At 35.9% G+C, this 25,160-nt stretch overlaps 1 non-coding gene across 1 annotated transcript; it reads right to left on the bottom strand.

Moving 5' to 3' along the window:
* Positions 1 to 21,046: 21,046 nt before the first annotated feature.
* LOC142530258 (small nucleolar RNA R71) lies at positions 21,047 to 21,157 on the bottom strand. Its single transcript, XR_012816098.1, has one exon. It is a non-coding gene; the product is annotated as a small nucleolar RNA R71 (small nucleolar RNA).
* Positions 21,158 to 25,160: the final 4,003 nt, after the last annotated feature.

Genomic DNA, 25,160 nt, shown 5'->3' with positions numbered 1-25,160 from the left:
AAACCATGATGCATAATGTTGATTTGGTAGGCTTGAATTGTTTAGGTACTTGGAATGCTTGAGAGTTAAGAAAACGAATGGGTAATAGAATTAAGAACAATATTTTTGGGCATATACATGAATGAGGTTTTAGTAACTATCAGTCATTAAGGTGTTTTATAATCATGGATACTATAAGATGGCTATGGATCGAAACTTGGTTTGAATATGTTTTGGGGAAATTAAACTATACGGTCAGGACGACGCAAGGTAGAGTCGACCAATTAATTACCCTTTGGAAAGATAAAATAACTTAGGGTGACATAGGATTTGTAATTGATAGGGGATGTAGAGTTAGTGAAATCTTTGAGTTCCCTGAGGTCATGAAATTTTGCATAAATATATAAAATGGAAGATGGCATATCAGAGTACACATCGAAAGCGTGATGTAGCGCAAAATTAAAGACAAGTGGATTAAGCACAAAGTGAATGAGGTAGGAGCATAAGCTTTTCGAGAATCAAGACTGGGCAAATTTCGAGGAAAAAATTTTATTTAGAGGTGGGGGTGGGAGGGGGAGATTTGTATCGCCCAAAAAATCAGTGTACGTAAACTGCATGCATGCAAATGATTTAAATTCCATATTTATTTTACTTAATTGATTTTAATACTTAAATGATATATTTTACATGATTAAATGTTTAAAGTGCATGATTTCATGAAATTGAAGGATTTTACTCGAATATTCGATAATAGTCTGTGGAAAGGAGACCGTGGACGACCAATATAAAATATTTTCAATAAATATTTTCAAGGCTTATTAATATGATTAATTTTTTTATAAAAATGGCAGAGTCCAAATTATTTTACGAAATGAGCTCGATTTTATCCGTGAAGCCGGTTTTGGAAAAATGAGAGATTTTTAAATGATCAAAGTATTATTTTTGAAAACTAATTTTTATAAACTTTTATTTTTCATTTAAATAGGTGTTATTGTGCCTAATTTATCTAGGATTAGTAGGCTCAATTTCTCCTAAACTCAAAGGCCCAAAACATATGCCCGTTAACATGCAAATTAAAATTCATTAAAAGGATTCCTAGGTATTTTTGAAACCCATAACCAGCCGAAACACTACACACACATATTTTCGAAAATTTCAAGTGAAAAAACAAGGAGTCTTCGTCGCCCGTTCATTCTTCTTCGCACCCCACACTGACGATCGTAAATTTGAGCGTTCTAAAATGCAAATGCATATTTATAAATTCCTTTGACGCATCATTCAAACATTATTATGCATATTTTGATTATTTTTGCATGAAAAATAGTTATGCTCGATTGGTTTAACGATAGAACGAATAATTCAAACGTTTTGACGATTTTACGCTTGTTTATTAAACGTTATTATTTACAAGGGATATGATTCCAACTTGGGACGCTTTATGGATAGAACGATGATGATTCAATGTGGAAATGAGGCTGGAAATCGTGAGGGATAGGGATGGTAAAGAGCCTAGGGTTTTCCTAAGGCCACTCGATGGGTAAGGGCTCGGTCAAGGGCTTGGCACCGCGCATGGCTCGGTCAGGGCTAGGCTAAGTGCTGGGCTCGACATGGTTAGGTGTTAGGAAGAGTCCTAGCATGGCTAGGACTCCTTGAAAGTAGCCGAGGAGGAGTCCATTAGGTGAGGGCTTCTCCGCGTGTGCGTGCAGGCGCGCGAAGTTTGGCGCTGGCGTAGGCTGGTGAGCAGGGGTTGGAACATGGTCCAGTGAGGGTCAGGAGGGTTTGGGCTCGGTGGTTGTAAGGTCCAAGAATTTAAATCACGTAACCTCCTAGGGATTTATTTAATTATAGGTTTAATTATTTTTATGCATTTCATGCATTAATGCATGGTAGAATTTATTTCATGAAAATTTTAAAAGTTCTTGCATTAGGGTTTCTTGATGCATTTCGCGTCCCAATGAAGAACGGAGACCGGAGAATTTTCAGGAAACATTATTTTATAACATGATTATTTTTTATTAATTATTATAAGATGTTTTAAAGGTATTTTTAAAGAAATGGGCTTTGTTAGGTATTTTTACCCGTCAGAGCATAATTTTTAATGGTATGCAAATTTTATCGAATCGGGGGACTTTTTGACGGTTAAGCTAATATTTTCAAGAACTTACCAACACGAAATATTTTTGGGGAGTGTGTTGAGATTTAATGGGCCTAATTTTAAGCTTGTTGGGCTTAATTATCTTTTTAAACTTTTTTAATTACCAAATTAGGGCCCATTAACTATTAGTTCACTTTATAATTATCACCTAAACCACTCATTAACCTAAACCTAATAATTTTAGCAGCCGACATGTAATGCCCTAGATTGTATGTGGATAAAATGAAAAGATGAAGTGTTGCTTGAAGAAAGGGACCGCACCCGCGCCTAGAGAAGCACCGCACTCGCGGTGCATGGACAAAAAGTTAGTCATTTTTACAATAGGGTCACCGCACCCGCGGTCCAAGAAAGAGTGCACGCGCAGTTGATGGACAGAGAGTTGGAAAGTATTTACAGAAATGACACCGTACCCGCGGTTCAAACGTGACCGCACCTGCGTTGATGTTACCGCACCCGCGGTCTTATATCTAGCGCACCCGCGGTCGTTTAATTTCAGAAAATGAAAGGCATGCCGTGGGCACAGCGCACCCGCGGTGAAGAGTGACCGCACTCGCGGTGCTGCATGCGAGAAATCCACCTTTGTTCCTTGTTGTGACACATGGCATGTATATATATAGATATTGAACTGATTAGTCCTTCTCATTTCAGAATTCAGAACCAAGAGCCTCTCCAACAATTCCTCAAGTTCTCCCAAAGTTATAATTGTGATTGTGTGAGATTTATACATTAAAACTTGAATCTAAATATAGATTTGGGTTCCTTTCTTTGGAAGCTACAAGAAGATGTAAGTTTCATTCAATTCCAGCACCTTTTGATATATATGTGTTAGAAGAAGGATGAATTGAGTTTCATAATATGTTCTTGAGATTATTGATATCGTAGAAACGCAATCGGATCGAAGAACGAACGTTGTATGCTATAGTTATTATTTTCCAGCATGTTTAGAGTTAACTTATGCAGACTTTGAGTACTATCATATGCTTATGATGATGATTATGAGTTGAGAAGTATGAATTGGTGATATATGTTGAGAGTTGGATTGACCGGTATCGAGAAATTACGTCGTTATGCCGTTAAATTGTACCGAGATCAAGTATTGAATTGGATATGTGTTGATTGAGATTAGAGATTGATAGAATATGTATCAACATTTCCATTTCAGATTTGATATTGACAGATTCGTCTTCGAGACTTCGACTACGACAGATTGTACGACGAAAGGTATAATTCATGTTTTGTTTGGGGAAGACACAACTCAAATGAGATTTAATTTGAGTTTCCCAACCAAATCACATACTAGAATTGTTGTTTATCTTTTGATATGAATTTGATTTGTTTATAGACCTATATTCAAATCTCTTGATAGGATGCTGTCTTGTTTATAGATTTATATTCAAGCCTTTGAGATAGGAGAGTCATTGGCAGACTTGCCAAACTAGATGTATGGTGGTATCGACGTTTCGGACCAGATTTAATCCGATTGTAGACATTCGATACAGATATGACCGAAGTCTAGGAATAAGACGTACAGTCACCCCGATTAGGAGGGTAGGTGACAGCCATTGATGTCTTATTCACACCGGGATCCCTAGAGTAGAGTCGATTCGAGTCAAGACATGATTTGATTTGAGTTGCATGTTTAGATAGATCGGTTTCATAGACTATGGAGCCATTGTTTATTGCTTTCAGGCATGATTTATGATTTTGTATCAGCATGTATACATGTTTTATACTGGGATTTGTTCTCACCGGAGTTTTCGGCTGTTGTTATGTCTGTATGTGTGCATAACAACAGGTGGGGCAGGATCTGGGTCACGTCAGAGATGAGATCAAGATAGCGTGGTGACTACGGGCGCAGAAGATCAATAGTGATGTTGTACTAGATTTGTACTACTTGTAGTTTATGGTTTGTATTAAACACTAGTGATGTGTTTGTAGTAGAACATGACATGTATATTATATGTGTTGTAATTAAATAAAGAAAGATATTATGCTTAGTATTTACATTTGAATTAATGTTAAAAAGCGAAAATTTGACCCACATTTTGAATAAAGATCCAATTAATCCCGAAAAGAATGGAGTTAGAGCCCGGGTCCCCACACGACACCCTCACTCCCGCCAGCCACATTCTCGAGAAACCCAGTTGAAGGCTTCGGCTATCACTTGTTCTTGCAACGAAATTCTCCGGCTTGATTCCCGACGTTTGTTCTTCATCATTCTTGTGTCGAAATAACCAAGGCACGCCCCGTACCCTTATTTTTGCATCATGTACATCATATACATGCTGTTGTGTCTTTTATGTGTGTGCAAGTCTCGATCCAGCCACGCACATGAAAGCTTTTCGGTTTTACTTATGTTCTTGCATCTTTTGATTACTACTCACGTTTTTCTTGTGCGTTGTTCAAAGGGCTGCCATGTTCAAGTCATTAAGGGGGCTGTGCGAAAGGGGTTTAGGTGTTGTCATGTTTGCTGAGATTGCGATATGTCCTTGTTGATGAGAAGGGTCGGCGGCTTTGAGGTTTAGGTGGTATCCTTGCTAGCCGAGAGTGAGGGTTGATGAGTTCAGGAGATGTGGTAGATCCAGCGGTGCGAGAACCCTTCCTAACTGTGGACCAGACCCTGGTGGAGATGAGCTATGGTCTGGAATGGTGCGAACACATCTGGGCATGGTTGTGTGCTCGTTTGAGTAAAAGGGAAAGCGTGGTATGTGTGATGCTTGTGTTCCGAGGGTGTGCGTGCTAGGGTGTGCTTGGGGTTGGGGCTGTGAGTTTTATGGGTCCAGGAAGATGTCAAGGTGGGCTTGGAGGAGTTGAGGAGTGACCAGTCTTGTTAGGTTCAAGCTAGGATTGAATCTTTGGGGTTTAGTTAATTGGGGTTTTTGAAGGGCTATAGTGGTTAAATTTTCAGACATTTGAAGGGTGGTTCGAGAGCGTAGAGGCTTGTTTTGGATGTTTTAGAGCCTTTTAGTTGTTTATTAGGTGTAGGAAAAATTTGGGAAAAATTTGGTTGGGTTTCGAGTCGATTCGGGTTAAAACCGGGACCCCGGTCCAAGTTTTAAAACAAATCGGTTAAGTTTTGTATTGGGCTTGAGTTTACGTCTAAGAATTATTTTAAATATGTTTTGGGATGTTTTAAGGAGTTTGGTAAGCTTCGGGACAATTTTTGAGGTCCAGGGGTAAAAACAGTAATTTTTGGGTTTCCAGGGGCAAAATGATCATTTTGCACCCATGGTGAGATTTTGGTCCTGGCAACGCCTTGAGCACAGATTTACTTTATTTTAAATCTTTATGCATCATGATCACAATTTTACGAAATTGTACGTTGCATGCTTGGATTTAAGGAAAATTGCATAAGTGCATGATTTTTGAAAATGATGAAAATGATGATGTTTTTGAATGATGGAAATTAGTTGTGACTATCGAAGTATATGTAAATGCATAAGACGTATATGTAAATGATGATGATGAGGCATAGGCACAGTGGATGTGTAATCCTGTCACTGATGTTCGACAGCCGCCGGGTACCACGGTTCTATGTATGATGGATCTATTGTAAATGATGATGTACGATAGTAACCTCTAATGAAATCAATTCACCAAAAGAAATGATAACGATGAATGATGAATAATGAATGATGATTGATGATTAACGATAAGCTGTTTTGACACGTTATTATTTTACAAGACAAGTTTACATTACGCTTTTAAAGTTCATGAAAGGTATGTTGATTAAATGATATTTTCATTGCTGTGTGCTATGTACATGTACTTATTATTTCTGGTATAGGTGTGTTGAGTCTTTAGACTCATTAGGTGTGTGATGTAGGTGAGCATGATATCGAGGGGACTGGAGGTGTCGAATTCTGAGTCGACAGACCTGATGGGCGACACGACCCGAGGACCTCAGTTTTTCTGCACATTTATGATTTCACGATTTAAGAGGATATGATCATTTTATACGGTATTTTATTTTATTGGTTGATGTTAGGTTTTTTACTCCTTTTGCTCCGTTATATTTTTATTGGTAATTACTTCTGATTATTTTTAAATGATATTTTTTTAAGTAGGACTGCATGCATGCAATTTATTTAAATGCTTATTTTCAAAATGTTAGCTTTAAAAAAAATAATATTGCAGCACTTTTAAAACAGTAGACGTTACAGGTGGTATCAGAGCAAGGGTCCTATATAGGGTTGTGCCACCGCCAGCTTCTGCAGCTCAGTCTTCAAACCTAAAGTCTATAAGCTTTTATGATTTAAATGTTTTAAATGATTTACTATTATTACCTGCATGTTTAAATGATTTACGCTTTATGATGATCTATTGTATATGTTTAACTCCTTTTATGATTTAAGGGTTTGTTTTTCTAAAAACTAGATTAATTTCATGATGGGTTACATTTATAAATTGGACTGTATTCAAATCATGCCTCCGAGATGCGACCCCAGTGTTGACTGACATAATGAGATTCCTAGAGGGCAGGGATCCTCCACCACCCCCGCCAGGGGACCCAGCTACCCGAGTTCTGGAGGGTATGTCTAAACTACTGGAGCAGGTAAAGTAAGATCCTAGGCCTCAGGTGCATGTTTTTGAGCAGTTCCGTCGGCTTAATCCGAAGGAGTTCGAGGGCACTACTGATTGGTTCATAGCAGAAGGATGGATCCGATCTCTGGAGCTACACTTTGAGTATCTGCAGATGTGGGATGGCGACCGGGCCAGTGCACCATCTATATGTTGAGAGACGATGCGTCCCTATGATGGGAGGGTGCAACTCATGATGTGAACTTGGCTACCCTTACCTGGGCCAAGTTCAAGGAGTTGTTATATGGGAAGTACTTTCCAGCCGACGTTAGGGGCCGCCTGACGAGAGAGTTTATGAGTCTTCGCCAGGGGGACTCATCTGTGGCGGAGTTCATCCGCAAGTTTGATCGGGGCTGTCACTTCGTGACTCTTATTGTCAAGGATTGCGAGCAGAAGTTGCGGCACTTCATGGATTGACTGAGAGCTACCCTTCGACGGGATGTCATGCTGATGAGGCCAACAGGTTACGATGCGGCCACCGTCTGTGCTTTTTAGGCGGAGCAGGCTCTGCGAGATATAGATTTTGATATGCAGAGGAAGCGACAGCAGACACAGTCCATCACTCAGCCGCAGAAGAGACAGTTCTCAGGGCCGCCGAGGCAGCAGAAGCCCTTGGGTCAGTTCAGGAGGCCCCAACAGCAGAGACCCCCTCAGGCGCTAGGTGCGCCTGAGCCAGAGGACAGCCAGACATTCCCGCAGTGCGGTAAATTCCATATCGTCAAGTGCTTATGGGGGACCTAAAGGTGCTTCATTTGCGGACAGGAGGGCCACAAAGCAGCGGACTGCCCTAAGAGCAAGGGCCCTACTGCTGGCCGGGCTTATGTGATGCATGCCGAGGATGTAACGCCCCGAAAATTCGAAGGTCCACGTGAACCACATGTATGCAATTATTCCAAGGAGTACGAAGATGTATAAGGATCTACAGACTCTGTATTGGTGGCCGGGCACAAAGTGGGATATCCTGCGATTCGTCTCCGAGTGTTTGACTTGTCAGCAGGTTAAGGCAGAGCATCAGAGACCTGCAGAGAAGCTAAGACCACTCCCTATTATCGAGTGGAAATGGGAGAACATTGCTATGGATTTTGTGACATGGCTTCCGAGGACTACTAGATGATTCAATGCCATCTGGGTGATTGTTGATCGGCTCACTAAGTCAGCTCATTTCTTACCGATCAGGAAGACATTCACCATGACTCAGTACGCAGAGCTGTACATAAGAAAGATAGTTAGGCTGCAGGGATTCTAGTGTCCATCGTGTTGGACAAGGATCCGAGGTTCACGTCCACATTCTGGAAGAGTCTTCACCAGGCGCTAGGTACAAAGCTATTATTCAGCACTGCTTTCCACCTTCAGACAAATGGACAGTCAGAGAGGGTGATTCAGATTCTGGAGGACCTACTCTGAGCATGCATGATTGACTTCTAGGGCAGCTGAGAGCCGAAGTTACCTCTTGTGGAGTTCACATACAACAACAGTTATCAGGAATCGATAGGTATGGCTCCGTACAAGGCACTTTAAGGGAGGAAGTGTAGGTCGCCAGTTTATTGGGACGAGGTAGGAGAGAGAGCAGAGTTGTGTCCGGATATTTTAGGCAAACAACAGATTTAGTGGCTAGGATTAGGGACATGATGAAGACTGCACAGAGCCGTCAGAAGAGTTATGCTGATCAGAGGCGACAAGATCTTGAGTACGCAGTAGGGGATCATGTTTTCGTGATGGTCGCACCGATGAAGGGTGTGATGAGGTTTAGGAAGAAGGGCAAGCTCAGCCCTAGATTTATCGGACCATTTGAGATCCTAGAGAGAGTTGGGACACTTGCCTACAGAGTTGCTTTGCCGTCGAATCTGGCGGGAGCTCATAACGTGTTCCATGTCTCCCTGCTGCGTAAGTACATGTCGAATCCTTTACATGTGCTTAACCATGAGCCACTTCAGCAGACACCGCACCTATCATTCGAGGAGAAACCCACTCAGATAATGGATAGGCATGAAAAGAGGCTCCAGAACAAGGTTATCCAGATGATCAAGGTCAAGTGGCTCAATCATTCCGAGGAGGAGGCTACTTCGGAGACTGAGATCGAGATGAGGAGTCGCTACTCGGAGTTATTTGGTACGTTTTAATTTAAAGGACGAAATTTTATTTAAGGGGGGGAGTGTTGTAAGGTCCATGAATTTAAATCACGTAACCTGAATGCATGCAACCAAGGGATTCATTTAATTATGGGTTTAATTATTATTATGCATTTCATGCATAATTAATGCATGGTATAATTTATTTCATGAAATTTTTAAAAGTTCGTGCATTAGGGTTTCTTGATGCATTTCGCGCCCGAACGAGGAACGAAGACCGGAGATTTTTCAGGAAAAATTATTTTATTACATGATTAATTTTTATTAATTATTATAAGATGTTTTCAAGGTATTTTTCAAGAAATGGGCTTTGTTCGGTATTTTTACTCGCCAGAGCATAATTTTATGATCTCAAACGATACGCAAATTTTATCGAATCTAGGGACTTTTTGAGGGTTCGGCTAATATTTTCAAGAACATACCAACATAAAATATTTTTCGGGAGTGTGTTGAGCTTTAATTGGCCTACTTTGAAGCTTGTTGGGCTTAATATATTTTTAAACTTTTAATTATAAAATTAGGTCCCATTATCTATTAGTTCACTATATAATTATCACCTAAACCACTCATTAGCAGCCAACACCCTCACTCCCACCAGCCAGATTATTGAGAAACCCAGCTGAAGGCTTCGGCTATCACTTGTTCTTGCAACAAAATTCTCCGGCTTGATTCCCGATGTTCGTTCTTCATCATTCTTGCGTAGAAATCACCAAGGCACTCACCGTACCCTTATTTATGCATCATTTACGTCATATACATGTTGTTGTGTGTTTTATGTGTGCGCAAGTCTCGATCCAGCCATGAACATGAAAGATTTACGGTTTTACTTATGTTCTTGCATCTTTTGATCACTACTCACGTTTTTCTTTTGCGTTGTGCAAAGGGCTGCCATGTTCAAGTTGTTAAGGAGGCTGTGTGAAAGGGGTTTAGGTGCTGTCATGTTTGTTGAGATCGCGATCTGTCCTTGTTGATGAGAAGGGTCGGCGTCTTTGAGGTTTAGGTGGTGTCCATGCTAGCCGAGAGTGAGGGTTGATTGGTTCAAAAGATGTGGGAGATCCAGCGGTGCGAGAAGCCTTCCTAACCATGGGCCAGACCCAGGTGGGGCTGAGCTACGATCTGGAATGGTACGAACACAGCTGGGCGTGGTTGTCTGCTCGTTCGAGTGAAAGGGAAAGCGTGGTTTGTGTGATGCTTGTTTTCGGAGGGCGTGCGTGCTAGGGTGTGCTTGGAGTTGGGGCCCTGAGTTTTATGGGTCCAAGAAGATGTCAAGGTGGGCTTGGAGGGGTTGAGGAGTGACTGGTCTTGTTAGGTGCAAGCTAGGATCGAATCTTTGGGGTTAATTGAATTGGGCTTTTCGAAGGGCTATAGTGGTTAAATTTCTAGAAATTTGCAGGGGTGGTTCGAGGGGTGTAGAGGTCTGGTTTGGATGTTTTTAGAGCCTTTTAAATGTTTATTAGCTGTAGAAAAAGTTGGGAAAAAGTTTGTTGGGTTTCGAGTCGATTCGGGTTAAAACCGAGACCCCAGTCCATGTTTTAAAACGAATCGGTTAAGTTTTGTATTGAGCTCGAGTTTACATCTAAGACTGCTTTTAAATATGTTTTGGGATGTTTTAAGGAGTTTGTTAAGCTTCGGGTCAATATTTGAGGTACAGGGGTAAAACCATAATTTTTGGGTTTCCAGGGGCAAAATGGTTTTTTTGCACCCGGGGTGAGATTTTGGTCCTGGAAGCGCCCTATGCACAAATTTACTATATTTTAAATGTTTATGCATCATGACCGGGTAATTCGGTTGGGAATAAATCTAGCAAGCAGATTAGGTCAAGTTATAGTAAATGGACGATGAGTCCAAGTATCGATCCCACATAGACTTCTATTTAAGTACTAAGATTCAAATTATTCAGTTTAATCTAGGCAAGAAATAATAAGTGATTTAGAGATAATTTAAACTAATAAATTAAACTAAATTATGCTAAATTATTTACTAAGATCAAATTTTTCAGAACATGTTAGAACTTGGAGATTTTCAATTTTAACAAAATGACCGGGAACACAAAACGATACCAAACTTTGATTATTGCCACGTATTGGAATTATTCTACTATGGATTATTCAATGTCACAATGTAATTCTATAATTCAACAATAAATCTATTTCTAGACTTTATAATCCTATTTTAATTTAACAGTCCAATTATTTTTAATTGAATTTAATTAAACAAAAACGCATTAATCAATGATGGAATCACAGCTGTCGCCTAAAATTGCACATTGAAACCGAATACTATTTGTGAGAACCCGGATTTTTCGAAGCAAAGCACCTCAAAAAGCTCGGGAAGTAGCTCAAAAAGAAGCCAAGGTAATGCAAAACCTTGAGAATTGAGGGTACGTCACTCGGAAGAGAAAACCCTTAGCTCACAAGCTAAAACCCTCACCTCAAGGAAGCTCATTCTTTCTTGAGAAGAAAACCCATAGCTCATGAGCTCAATCTTTTAGCTCAATGAAGCTCATTCTTTCTTGTCATAAAAGAATAAAAAATGGAGCTAGGAGGAGAGCTAAAGGATTGGACAAATTTAATGTGCAAGAAATGACCCTTGAGTAAACCAAGGAGAAGAGCTAAAGGATAGGATATATTTATGACCATTGAGTTAACAAAAGAAGGAGCTAAAAGAACTAAAGGTTTGGACAAAATTATTATACAAGTGATGAGTATTGAGTTAACCAAGAAAGAGAGCTAAGGGAAGAGCTAAGAGGCTTGGACCAATTTATTGTGCAAGAATGAACTCTTTAGTAAACCAATGTGACCTTTGATGCTTGAGTTAACCTTGACCACATTGATGGCTTGCTTGGGCTCCAAGATTTCAGCCATGGGGAGGGGAAAAGACCATCATTCACCTATAAATACAACCTCAACATGCTAAAGAAATCACACCCAAAAATCAGCAAGAAAAATCGGCTCCTTTCCCTCCAAAACCACCTCTCGGCCGTCACTTGCAAGAAGGAAGAAGGAGGAGTTGCTCCGGCTTTTCAGTGCTGTAATCTACTGTCCATACTGTCGTGAAGATCCTGTCCAGGTTCGGTCATCACTCGGCCGAAATTCAGCAAGTTTCGTTCAACCAAGTTCTGCACATTTCGAACCGTAACTTCAAGAACTGTAAGTGGGTTTTTGATACATATATTCGTTTGTATTTTTAAATCTTGAATATATAAGTTATGACATGCATGAATGTGTGTCCTCATTTTTGAAAACAACATGATGTCCGTCTTTTAAAATTTCGATCGATTATGTGTTTTCTTCTGTTATTCGAAATTCTTTGGTTCCGATGAATCCGTCCAAAAATCTGATATCTGAAAACTTTGATACGTTCTGTCTGGTAAACTCTGAATTCTATGTTGCACTGTTACGATTCAAATTTGAAATGGGACGAGAATTGTAATTCTGTCTGGCCCCCATTGGTGGGTATAAAACCATGTTCTGTCTGGCCCCCATTGGTGGGTATAAAACCATGCTCCTTCTAGCCCCCATCGGTGGGTATAAAACCGTGTTTTGGCCTCACCCCTTAGAGGACTAACATATTGGGGACAATTTGACCATGGAAATGAGATGAGTAACAGTGTTCTGTCTGTTCCGATCTGTTCTGTTCTGAATTTTTCTGATCTGTTTCTGAACTGCTCTGAATCGTTTGATAACCTCTGTCTCGTATTTTTTCATTTCTCTTATGATGTGTTAAAAGTAATAAGATTTGAATGTTTGTTAAAGAAATGTTTTAAAGATTAAGTTCTATATGTATCATTGGAAATCGATCGACCCCCACTTGCTGAGTGTTTCCCAAAACACTCACCCCTTACAAATTTCAGATTAAAATGAAGAGCAAATGAATGAGGAGGAACAAGGAGCCTTCTGGGGATGGTAGCCGATGAGCAAGATACAAGAAATCAAGACTTTATTTTCCTTTTGTTTACTTTTCGCATTTGCAACTCTGATATATTTTATTGTCAATGTAAAGACCATGTGTTAATTATGAAAAAGACTGGTTTTTGGCATTTCAATACGAGGCTTAATTGTTTTCAAGAAATTGTTAAACAATGCCGGATGTAACCGACGCTTCGGACACGGGGCGTGACATTTAAGTGGTATCAGAGCCGCCAGGTTCATAATCCCGCTGGGATTTTGACAGACAAAATTTGAAGAGGTCAAATTTTGGCAAAAGCCTAGTACATTCTGAAACAAACTCTCATTATTTCCAAAATTCTTTGAGAAATTCGAAATATATTTCCTTCAATCGTTCTGCAAACTCTTAGTATCGAAAATCCCACGACAACATTGTTTGTGCATTTCTATCCTTTATTCGATTCTGAATTTTTACCTCAACGGATGCCTTCGTGCTCTTACTCAATCTGTCCTTCACAAGCGTCAACATACCATTGAAAACCAAACACGAGAGATTGCAACCCTAAAGGATCAACTCGCTATAGAAAAACAAGAGAACAAGAACTCGTAAAGATTAAGAACCTACTTCAAACTGATATACAACGTCTCACCTATCGCCTTGTTAGATCAAAGAGCCAGCTCGCCCTAACACTACGTAACCCATCTCACGTGATACGACCCTAATCGAAAGTTGATAGTAAGGATTGAAACTGAGAAAGATCTTGCTAACCGCTTTCTTTATCAACATGAAGACATTTCTAGCAAGCAAGAACGTTACATCTCCAAGCTTCATGGTGATATGAATAGAATGCAAGAACAACATAACTATATGCACCTTGTCATTGAAAACATGGAAGAAGAAGAAGAAGAAGAAGCACCTATGGAAGTAGTGGAAAAAGAACAGTGATGATGAAGAGATGATAAGGTAGGTTGGACTGGTATTATGGTTAAATGACATGAAAAGAAAGAAGTGTAACATTTCTTTGGGAATGTAAAGAGATAAGTTGAATTATTTTTGGGAATTTTGATAAGTTGACTTATATTTTTGGGAATTTACCTATCGAAGATAAGCTTCCGACTTCAGATGAAATGTTTGACTCGGGGATAATAAATTATTTATGAAAATATGAGATAATAATTATATAAGTTTTGATATTCAGATATAAAAGTTGATTTTTATGTGAATAATTAACGGTATGGACATTTAAATTTGGGCTATTAAGCGATAAATTTAAATATGTAAGATTTTTTAATATTTTATGAAGGTAAGAAATAATATCTGTTAAGGAATTTATATTATTTTTAGGTCATTTTCTTATGAAGTAAAATAAGATATTGATGGGCGTCGAGGAAGTGTACCATATATAATAAGTTCTGACTCTTCTTATAATAAAAAGAAAAATAGGGGAAAGATTTGTGGAGAAAGACATCCAATGAAACTAGTTTGTATTAAAGCATGTTAGGCTCATAGTTTTGATTAAAGACAGATTTAGTAAAAGAAGAATTGTTTGAGGAATTAGTTTCTTCCGTACAAGGTTGAAAGAAATTTTAACTAGGTTATTGGGACTTAAGTCAATAGGCTGATAAGGAGTTATGTTCTAAGATTCTATATTGGTTTTAAGTTGAGATATTAATCGTGATAATTTTAATATAGAATAAAATAAGTATGGATACGCATATATTCAGTGCCAATTTTATTTAGTGTACTATGGTAAATTTCAACGTCATTCTGAGAATTGGTTGGTTGGACAAGAATCATGCAATGGTAGATAGTCAGGGTAAGAATGCCAAACTCCAATCTAAGAATAAATCATATTTTATGGCGAGGATAAGGAACAAAAATTCTTCCTTTCTGCTTCTCAGATCTAGAAAGGCATGGAGTATGGCGAAGAAGTCTAACTAGCAATAATGAGATAAGCAAAAGAAGGAATTAAGCTCAAGATATAAAATATTCCTGTGGTAGCGAGATTCGGAAAGGTTACTTTGAATTATCTCAGATTGTGAAGTAGAATTCGAAAGTAACTTGATAGCTCGTGCTACACTAAAATCTAAGGAACCCTAGCAAATGGCTTCAGTTGAACTCAAGAAGCCAAAAGATCAATTCCAAGATTTGTTAGTAAAAAACAAATCAGACTAATTGCCTCTCCTTGGGGATCTTCAGTCTTATTGACACAAAAGAATGGTGAAAGCACAAGATAGTGTGTTGATCTACAAAGAACTCAATAGGATCAAGAAAAAATGTCATCTTTCAAGAATAGATGGACCTTTTCTATCAGTTAAAAGGACCTAAGATCTTTTCGAAGCTCTATCAAAGGTTAGACTACCACAATTGAAGGCCAAGGCAGAGAATATTTCTAAAACAGCCTTAAAAAGAAAAAGGTATGTACACTATGAGTTCATGATAATACCTTTTGGTCTGACCAATGCTCCAACAACATTCATAGAGCTCATTAACAGAGTGTTCAAGAAAATTCCTCGACAAGTTTTTGGTAGCATTTATTGATGACATTCTTGCATATTCAACAAGTGAGTAAGACCGCAAGGAAGATCTTCGTCTTGCTCTACCGATGCTCAGAGGAAAATAACTAAATACTAAATTTAAGAAATGTGAATTTTGATTAAAAAAAATGTCACATTCTTCGGTCATATAATCTCTGAAATGGGCATATCAGTGGATTACCAATAAGGTGGAGGCAATCATAGACTGGCCTTGATCGAATACTGGAATATAAATTTGAAGTTTTCGGGATTAGTTGGCTATTAAGAAAATGTGTTGAAGGATTTTCTTCCGCTCACCAAGCTCACTCAGAAGAACTCTAAATTCAATTAGAGTGAAGAATGTGAGAAGAGTTTTTAGATCTTGAAAAAAAAACTTATTTCTATGCTAGTATTAGTACTTCCCGAAGAAGGCAAGAATTTCACAATGATACATCAAATGAGGATTGTGATGTGTTCAAGAGGCAAGTAATTGTCTATGCATCGATGAAATTAAAATCATGTGAGCAAAATTAACCAACACATGATATTGAATTAGCCACAATTGTATTTGTGCCAAAGATCCATAGAATCAAATTCTTTGGTGTCATATGTGAGATATTTACCGATCACCAAAGCCTCAAATACCATTCACACAAAAGGAATTAAACATGAGGCAAAGACGGTGGATTGAACTATTGAAGATATTTTAGGGCGTGTGCCATGGACCTCGGAGGAATTAAATAAACACCCCCCTTGATTGAATTTGCCGATAACAATAATTATCATGGAAGTATTGAAGTCAGAGAGAAAGCTACCATGGTACTTGAATTGTTGATAAAGTAGATATTATCAAGAAAAAACGCAAGGGAGCTCATGAGCGACAAAAGAGCTGGGCTGATTTAAAGTGAAAACCGTTGGAGTTTGAAATCGGTGGGAAAGCTTACGATAAAGTTTCCTCTATGAAAAGAGTGGTTCAATTCAGCAAATCTAGAAAGCTAATTCCAAGGTATGTAGGACCCTTCAAAATACTGGGAAAAGTGGGAAAACTAGCTTATCGGCTGGCTTTACCACCAGGCATGTCAAGGATTCACAACGTCTTCCACGTCTCATAGCTAAGGAAGTATGTCTCAGATCCAAGTCAGAATCTTAAAGTTGCATCGCTACTAAACGAAGGGAAGAAGTCCCTATTCGAATAGTGGACACCAAAGACCAAGTGCTGAGACGCTAAACAATTCCATATGTCAAAATACAATGGTCAAATCATATGGAATGAGAAGCAACTTGGGAATTTGAAGAACGTATGCGCACTCGGCACCCTCACCTCTTTAAAGATTTATCTAACTCAAGTTTCGAGGACGAAACTTCCAATAAGGAGGGTGGGATGTGAGAACCCGGATTTTTCGAAGCAAAGCACCTCAAAAAGCTCGGGAAGTAGCTCAAAAAGAAGCCGAGGTAATGCAAAACCTTGAGAATTGAAGGTACGTCACTCGGAAGAGGAAACCCTTAGCTCACAAGCTAAAAACCTCACCTCAAGGAAGCTCATTCTTTCTTGGGAAGAAAACCCCTAGCTCATGAGCTCAATCTTTTAGCTCAATGAAGCTCATTCTTTCTTGTCATAAAAGAATAAAAAATGGAGCTAGGAGGAGAGCTAAAGGATTGGACAAATTTAATGTGCAAGAAATGACCCTTGAGTAAACCAAGGAGAAGAGCTAAAGGATATGACATATTTATGACCATTGAGTTAACCAAAGAAGGAGCTAAAAGAACTAAAGGTTTGGAAAAAATTATTATACAAGTGATGAGTATTGAGTTAACCAAGAAAGAGAGCTAAGGGAAGATCTAAGAGGCTTGGACCAATTTATTGTGCAAGAATGAACTCTTTAGTAAACCAATGTGACCTTTGATGCTTGAGTTAACCTTGACCACATTGATGGCTTGCTTGGGCTCCAAGATTTCGGCCATGGGGAGGGGAAAAGACCATCCTTCACCTATAAATACAACCTCAACATGCTAAAGAAATCACACCCAAAAATCAGCAAGAAAAATCGGCTCCTTTCCCTCCAAAACAACCTCTCGGCCGTCACTTGCAAGAAGGGAGAAGGAGGAGTTGCTCTTGCTTTTCAGTGCTATAATCTACTATCCATACTGTCGTGAATATCCTGTCCATGTTCGGTCATCACTCGGCCGAAATTCAGCAAGTTTCGTTCAACCAAGTTCTGTACATTTCGAACCGTAACTTCAAGAACTGTAAGTGGGTTTTCGATATGTATATTCGTTTGTATTTTTAAATCTTGAATATATAAGTTATGACATGCATGAATGTGTGTCCTCATTTTCGAAAACAGCATGATGTCCGTCTTTTAAAATTTCGATCGATTATGTGTTTTCTTTTGTTATTCGAAATTCTTTGGTTCCGATGAATCCGTCTGAAACTCTGATATCTGAAAACTCTGATACGTTCTGTCTGGTAAACTCTGAATTCTGTGTTGCACTGTTACGATTCAAATTTGAAATGTGACGAGAATTGTAATTCTGTCTGGCCCCCATTGGTGGGTATAAAACCATGTTCTGTCTGGCCCCAATCGGTGGGTATAAAACCGTGTTCTGGCCTCCCCTCTTAGAGGACTAACATATTGGGGACAATTTGACCATGGAAATGAGATGAGTAACAGTGTTCTGTCTGTTCCGATCTGTTCTGTTCTGAATTGTTCTGATCTGTTTCTGAACTGCTCTGAATCGTTTGATAATCTCTGTCTCATATTTTTTCGTTTCTGTTATGATGAGTTAAAAGTAATAAGATTTGAAAGTTTGTTAAATAAATGTTTTAAAGATTAAGTTCTATATGTATCATTGGAAATAGATCGACCCCCACTTGCTGAGTGTTTCCCATCACCACTTACAAATTTCAGATTAAAATGAAGAGCAAATGAATGAGGAGGAACAAGAAGCCTTCTGGGGATGAAAGCCGATGAGCAAGATACAAGAAATCAAGACTTAATTTTCCTTTTGTTTACTTTCCGCATTTGCAACTCTGATATATTTTATTGTCAATGTAAAGACAATGTGTTAATTATGAAAAATACTGGTTTTTGGCATTTCGATACGAGGCTTAATTGTTTTCAAGAAATTGTTAAACAATGCCGGATGTCACCGACGCTTCGGACACGGGGCGTGACACTATTTCTAGTTGGTTTTTAACCGTGTGTTGACTAAAATTTTTGAAGCTTAATTCAACCTATTCTCTTTCGAGTCAAGATCAAACAACAAACATACAAATAATTGACCAAATTAAGTGCAAGCAATTTATGCAAACATTAATCAATAACATAGAACAAATTCATAAATCAATTAATCCAATAAATGAACAATTTCAATAGTTTGGCCCTATCGAGATCCCGATCACAAGAAAAACTACCTCATAAATTAAAAACTAGAATAAAATCTACTATTCGAAATCATGAATAAAAATAAGAACATAAAATAAGAGAAAATCTCAGTGATTGATGAAACTTAAAATTAATAATTTATTATATGTTAAAACCTGTATTTTAAAATTTAAGTTTCATTAAAATTATAAAATTATGTTATTTTAGTATTGTTTGTTTATATTTAATTGTCTTACTAAATATGTTTTATTTTCAGGTTTTCTACGTGTTGGTAGAATAATGATAACTCAAGCTAGAAAATTCAAATGGAGGTGAATCAAACATGTTTGGAATCCTTGAGAAATTATCTACAACTTTGCAGAAGACATGATTGCCTAAAAAGTTTCTTAAGATGATCAAATTGTGCAAATATCAAAAGGAGGATAAATTTACTTTTACTATGACCAGCATATAGTAAAAATATCATAACTATTTCAATATTTAACCAAATGAGGTGAACCAAGTGGCCAAATTCATCTACAGACAATTTCCCACATGTTTGCCATTTTGAGCAGAGTCAAATTCGGTGATTTAAGTCATGAAACAAAGCATTGAAAGAAGGGACATGGAATTGAACTTGGAGGAGACAAAGAATACTATTGCAACTACATGGCATTAATAAAAATTTTGACCCTTTCTCTCATTTGGCCTATAAATAGAGGCCTTGTGCTAGCTTGAGAATCATTCTATCTCATTGTAAAATATAGTGTGAGTGTGTATCAAAGTTCTAAGTTCCAATATATTTTCTTTCATGTTCTCAACTATGAGTGATATTTTAGTGTTGATCAAAATTAAGCTTATGGAAAGATAAATCTATTATGTCAAGGTGAAGAGGATGCATTCTTGGTGAAATAAGATTGTTTATATTTTGTATATTCTTTCTTTATTTCTTTTCATTTAGCTAACTTATTTTTATTGTAGGTATAAAAATGAATTATTTGTTGTTATCAATTTACATCAAATGCTTGATACCATTAAAGTGGTTACCTTGATTTGTTGTTTAATTTTGATACAATAAATATTTCATCACTTATTATTATATATATATAGATTTATATATATATATATATTTATATAATAATATCATAATATTTCATTTAGACGATAGCGTGGCTCTGCCGGTTGTTCTAAATGAAATTTTATGATTTAATACTAACATCTAACAATCTAACATTTACTTTTTCGCAACTAACTTTTACTTTCTCGTAACTAACTTTTACTTTATCGCAACTAACTTTTACTTTATCGCAACTAACATTTACTTTATTGCAACTAACTGTTACTTTACCACAACTAACTTATTAAATCAATATATTTCATTTAGGCAATAGCGTGGCTCTGCCGGTTGTTCTAAATGAAATATAATGATTTAATTTAACATTTATTTTATGAAATTATTTATTTATATAGTCATAATTATAATCATAGGTACCATATATAAAATATCGGTTAATTCGGTATTTTCTATAGTGGGAACTATATTATATTATGTGTGTCTTTAATTTTTTGGAATCATTGTTTATGGTGGTTTCTTTTGTTTTAATTTTAGTTAAACAATATTACATAAACCAAGAATAAATCCTCAAGCCTTGACAAATTTTATAATTTGTAAACTTAATTCTTACATTTGGTAATCTATAAATTAATAAATTTAAACTCAAAATAACCTCTGTGTGGATCGATCTCGTACTTACGAATTCTATTACTTGCAGACAACCTACACTTGGGTGAATTATTATTTAAGTAGTAGCAAGTTTTTGGCGCCGTTGCCGGGGAGGTATAAATTAAGTTTATATTTGTTAATTATGTTTTATTTATAAGTATTGTGTTGTTTTTTTTTTTTGTATGAGTATTTGGAGTCGAAAAAAGTGGTAGACTTATTCGAGTATCTGAAAATAATTTAAACATGGATGATAATTCAAATAATAAAGATAATAATAATAATAATAATAATAATAATAATAATAATAATAATAATAATAATAATAATAATAATCATCATCATCAAGAACATGATCAATTAAGAACACTTAGGCACCATATGAACCCTATTAGAAATAGTGCCCCATCTTGTTTAGTTTTTCCTCTTGATGCATCTAATTTTAACTTCAAACCTAAAATTATTCAACTTTTACCAAATTTTCATGGTTTAGATTCTGAAAATCCATATTTGCGTCTAAGAGAATTTGAGGAAGTTTGTAACACTTATAATGATCAAAATTGTAGCATGGATATAGTTCGATTAAAGTTTTTCCCTTTATCTTTAAAAGATAAAGCTAAAACATGGCTACAAAATTTAAGATCAAGTTCAATAAGATCATGGGAAGAAATGCAACAACAATTTCTCAAAAAGTTTTTCCCTTCCCATAGAACAAACTCTTTTAAAAGACAAATTACAACTTTTTCTCAAAAACAAGGAGAAACATTTTTTCAATGTTGGGATAGATATAAAGAATTACTTAATACATGCCCACATCATGGTTTTGAAACATGGAGAATAGTTTCTCACTTTTATGAAGGTCTAATACCTAAAGATAGGCAAATGATAGAATTCATGTGTAATGGAACTTTTGAAGATAAAAACCCAAATGAAGCTATGTAATATTTGGATTCATTAGCAGAAAATGCTCAAAATTGGGATAATATAGGCACAATAGAACCACCAACAACTAAAAACAATAATTCAACAAATGGGGGTGGTATCTATAATCTTAAAGATGATATAGATATTCAAGCTAAACTTGCATCTTTAGCAAGAAAAATTGAGTCATTAGAAATGAAAAAGAGTGGTCAATTAAAAAGTATTCAAGAAATTGTTTGTCATATATGTGATACACAAGATCATGCTACAAAAGATTGTCCAACATTACCTTCATTTAAAGAATGTCTCCATGAACAAGCAAATTATGTTAACAATTATAAAAAATCAATACTAGATCCTTTTTCACCATCATATAATCCTGGATGGAAAAATCATCCTAATTTTAGTTGGAGGAATGATAATAATGCACAACCGTCACAACAATATTTTCAAAATAACCAAAATCATCAAGGTTATATTCCTTATGTTACACCTCCAAGAAAAAACTTTGAAGATGTAATTCATGCATTTATCCAAAAGCAAGAGTCTATCAAAATTCAAAACAGTCAATCTATGAGTGATTTGAAAGAAACTCTTGCAAAATTTGCATCTGCACTTAATATTCATGAAAAGAGAAAATTTCCATCTCAACCTCAACCTAATCCTAAAAATCAAAATCAAGAATTAAAAAAAGAAAAAATTGATCAAATAAAATCTGTTATTACCCTTAGAAGTGGTAAAATAGTTAATGATCCATATAGTAATGAAAACAAGGATCATTTAAAATCAAAGAGTAAGGATGATAATCCTGATACTTTTGAGAATGATGATACCTTAAATTTTAAGAATAATATGGTGAAGGATAAATCATCTGAAATAGTAAATAAGTCAAATAAACCTCCACCATTTCCTCATGCATTAACAAATCATAAAAAACAAAAAAGTGATTCTGATATCTATGAAGTTTTTAAACAAGTGAAGATAAATATTCCATTATTAGATGCTATTAAACAAGTACCTTCTTATGCAAAATTTTTAAAAGACTTATGTACTGTAAAGAGAAAATTGCATGTGAAGAAAAAAGCATTCTTGGCTGAACAAGTAAGTTCTATTCTTCAAAATAATTCTAATTTAAAATATAAAGATCCTGGTTGTCCAACAATTTCATGCATTATTGGAGAAAATAAAATTAAAAAAGCTTTGTTGGATTTGGGAGCAATTGTGAATTTACTTCTTTATTCAGTTTATGAAAAACTTAATTTAGGATAATTAAAACCAACTTCTGTTATTCTCTTACTGGCGGATAGGTCAATCAAAATGCCTAGAGGTATTGTAGAAGATGTGTTGGTTCAAGTTGATAAATTCATATATCCTGTAGATTGTATTGTTTTGGATACACAACCAATAGAAGTACATAATGAAATTCCAGTAATATTGGGACGACCATTTCTAGCAACTTCAAATGCTTTAATTAATTGTCGAAATGGACTAATGAAATTGTCTTTTGGAAATATGACTCTAGAACTTAGTGTGTTCAATTTATGTAAACAACCAAGTATTAATGAAAATGAATATGATAATGAAATTGAACCAATTGTGGAAGAAAATATACAAGAAGAAAATTTAAATCAACAATCTGAAGTTTTTTCAATAGAAAGTTTTGAATCTAAAAATAATTTTAAAGAAGATGATAATACAAAACTTGAATTAAAAGTTTTACCATTAGAATTGAAATATGTATTTCTTGGTGAAAATAAAACATTTCCTGTTGTAATTTCTTCCACTCTTTTGCCAAATCAAGAAGAAGATTTGATTAAATTACTTAAAAAATATAAAAATGCAATTGGATGGACTTTGAAAGATATAAAAGGTATGAATCCTTTAATTTGTACACATAAAATTCACTTGGAAGAAAATGCTAAAACATATCAACAACCACAAAGAAGGTTAAATCCACATATGAAGGAAGTTGTTAAGAATGGAGTATTAAAACTATTAGACGCTGGAATTATCTATCCAATTTCAGATAGTAAATGGGTAAGTCCAACACAAGTAGTACCTAAAAAGTCCGGCATCACTGTTATAAAAAATGAAAAGGGAGAGTTATTACAAGCTAGGATTCCATCTAGTTGGCGTATGTGTATTGATTATAGAAAATTAAATGATGCAACTAGAAAAGATCATTTCCCACTACCATTTTTAGATCAAATTCTAGAAAAAGTAGCAGGAAATTCTTATTACTGTTTTCTTGATGGGTATTCGGGGTATTATCAAATACCTATATCATTAGAAGATAAAAAAAAAACTACTTTTACTTGTCCTTTCGGAACTTTTGCATTTAAAAGAATGCCATTTGGTTTATGTAATGCTCCGGCTACTTTTCAAAGATGCATGTTAAGTATTTTCAGTGATATGATTGAAGAATATGTAGAAGTTTTTATGGATGATATAACTGTTTTTGGAAACTCATTTGAAAATTATCTTAAAAATCTAGAAGAAGTATTAAAAAGATGTGAAGAAAAAAATCTTGTTTTAAATTGGGAAAAATGTCATTATATGGTTAAATCTGTGATTGTTTTAGGACATGTGATATCTGAAAAATGAATTGAAGTTGATAAAGCCAAAGTTGATGTTATTGCTAATTTAACATCACCAAAAACGGTCAAAGAAGTTCGATCATTCTTGGGTCATGCAGGATTTTATAGAAGGTTTATAAAAAATTTCAGCATAATATCTAAACCAATTTCAAATCTTTTAACAAAAGATACACAATTTGAATGGACTCAGAAATGTGAAAATGCTTTTAAAAAAATTATTAATCTTTTAGTTACATCACCTATTTTACAACCTCCAGATTGGTCTTTACCATTTGAATTAATGTGTGATGCAAGTGATTATGCTATAGGAGCTGTGTTAGGACAAAGAAAAGAAGGAAAAACTTATGCAATCTATTATGCTAGTAGAACCTTAAATAGTGCCCAAATAAATTATTCAACTACTGAAAAAGAATTACTTTCAGTAGTATTTGCATTAGATAAGTTTCGATCTTATTTAATTGGTTCTACTACTATTGTTTACACCGATCATTCTGCCATAAAATATTTATCAAATAAACAAGATGTTAAGCCAAGATTAATACGGTGGATTTTATTGTTACAAGAATTTGATATTATAATTAAAGATAAAAAAGGAAAAGAAAATGTTGTAGCCGATCATTTATCTAGAATAATGACTGAATCATCTCATAATGAAATACCAATAAATGAAAATTTTCCAGATGATCAGTTGTTTCATGCTACTATTATGCCCTGGTTTGCCAACATTGTAAATTTTTTGTGACAAATAAAATGCCTTCTCATTGAAATTCACAGGATAAGAATAAATTCTTGATAGAAGTTAAAAAATTTTATTGGGATGATCCTTACTTATTTAAGTATTGTCCTGACCAAATTTTTCGACGATGCATACCCGACAATGAAGTAAGTAATGTTATTAAATTTTGTCATTCTGAAGCATGTGGAGGTCATTTTTCATCCAATAAAACATCTACAAAAATCTTACAATGTGGATTTTATTGGCCGTCTTTATTCAAAGATACGCATTTATTTTGCAAATCTTGTGAAAACTGTCAGAAGATGGGATCAATTTCAAAACGAAACATGAAGCCTTTAAATCCAATCATAATTATTGAAATATTTGATAGTTGGGGGATAGATTTTATGGGTCCATTTCCATTATCTTTTGGATATAAGTACATTTTAGTCGCTGTTGATTATGTTTCAAAATGGATTGAAGCAATTGCATGTGGAACTAATGATCATAAAGTTGTTATAAAATTTTTAAAAGAAAATATTTTTAGCCGATTTGGAATACCTAGAGCAATAATTAGTGATGGGGGAAGTCATT

This window comes from Primulina tabacum, chromosome 16 (assembly GCF_025594145.1).
Source record: "Primulina tabacum isolate GXHZ01 chromosome 16, ASM2559414v2, whole genome shotgun sequence".
NCBI lineage: Eukaryota > Viridiplantae > Streptophyta > Magnoliopsida > Lamiales > Gesneriaceae > Primulina > Primulina tabacum.
Note: the sequence above shows the minus strand (reverse complement) of the source record. Positions and strands in the feature narration are given on the sequence as shown.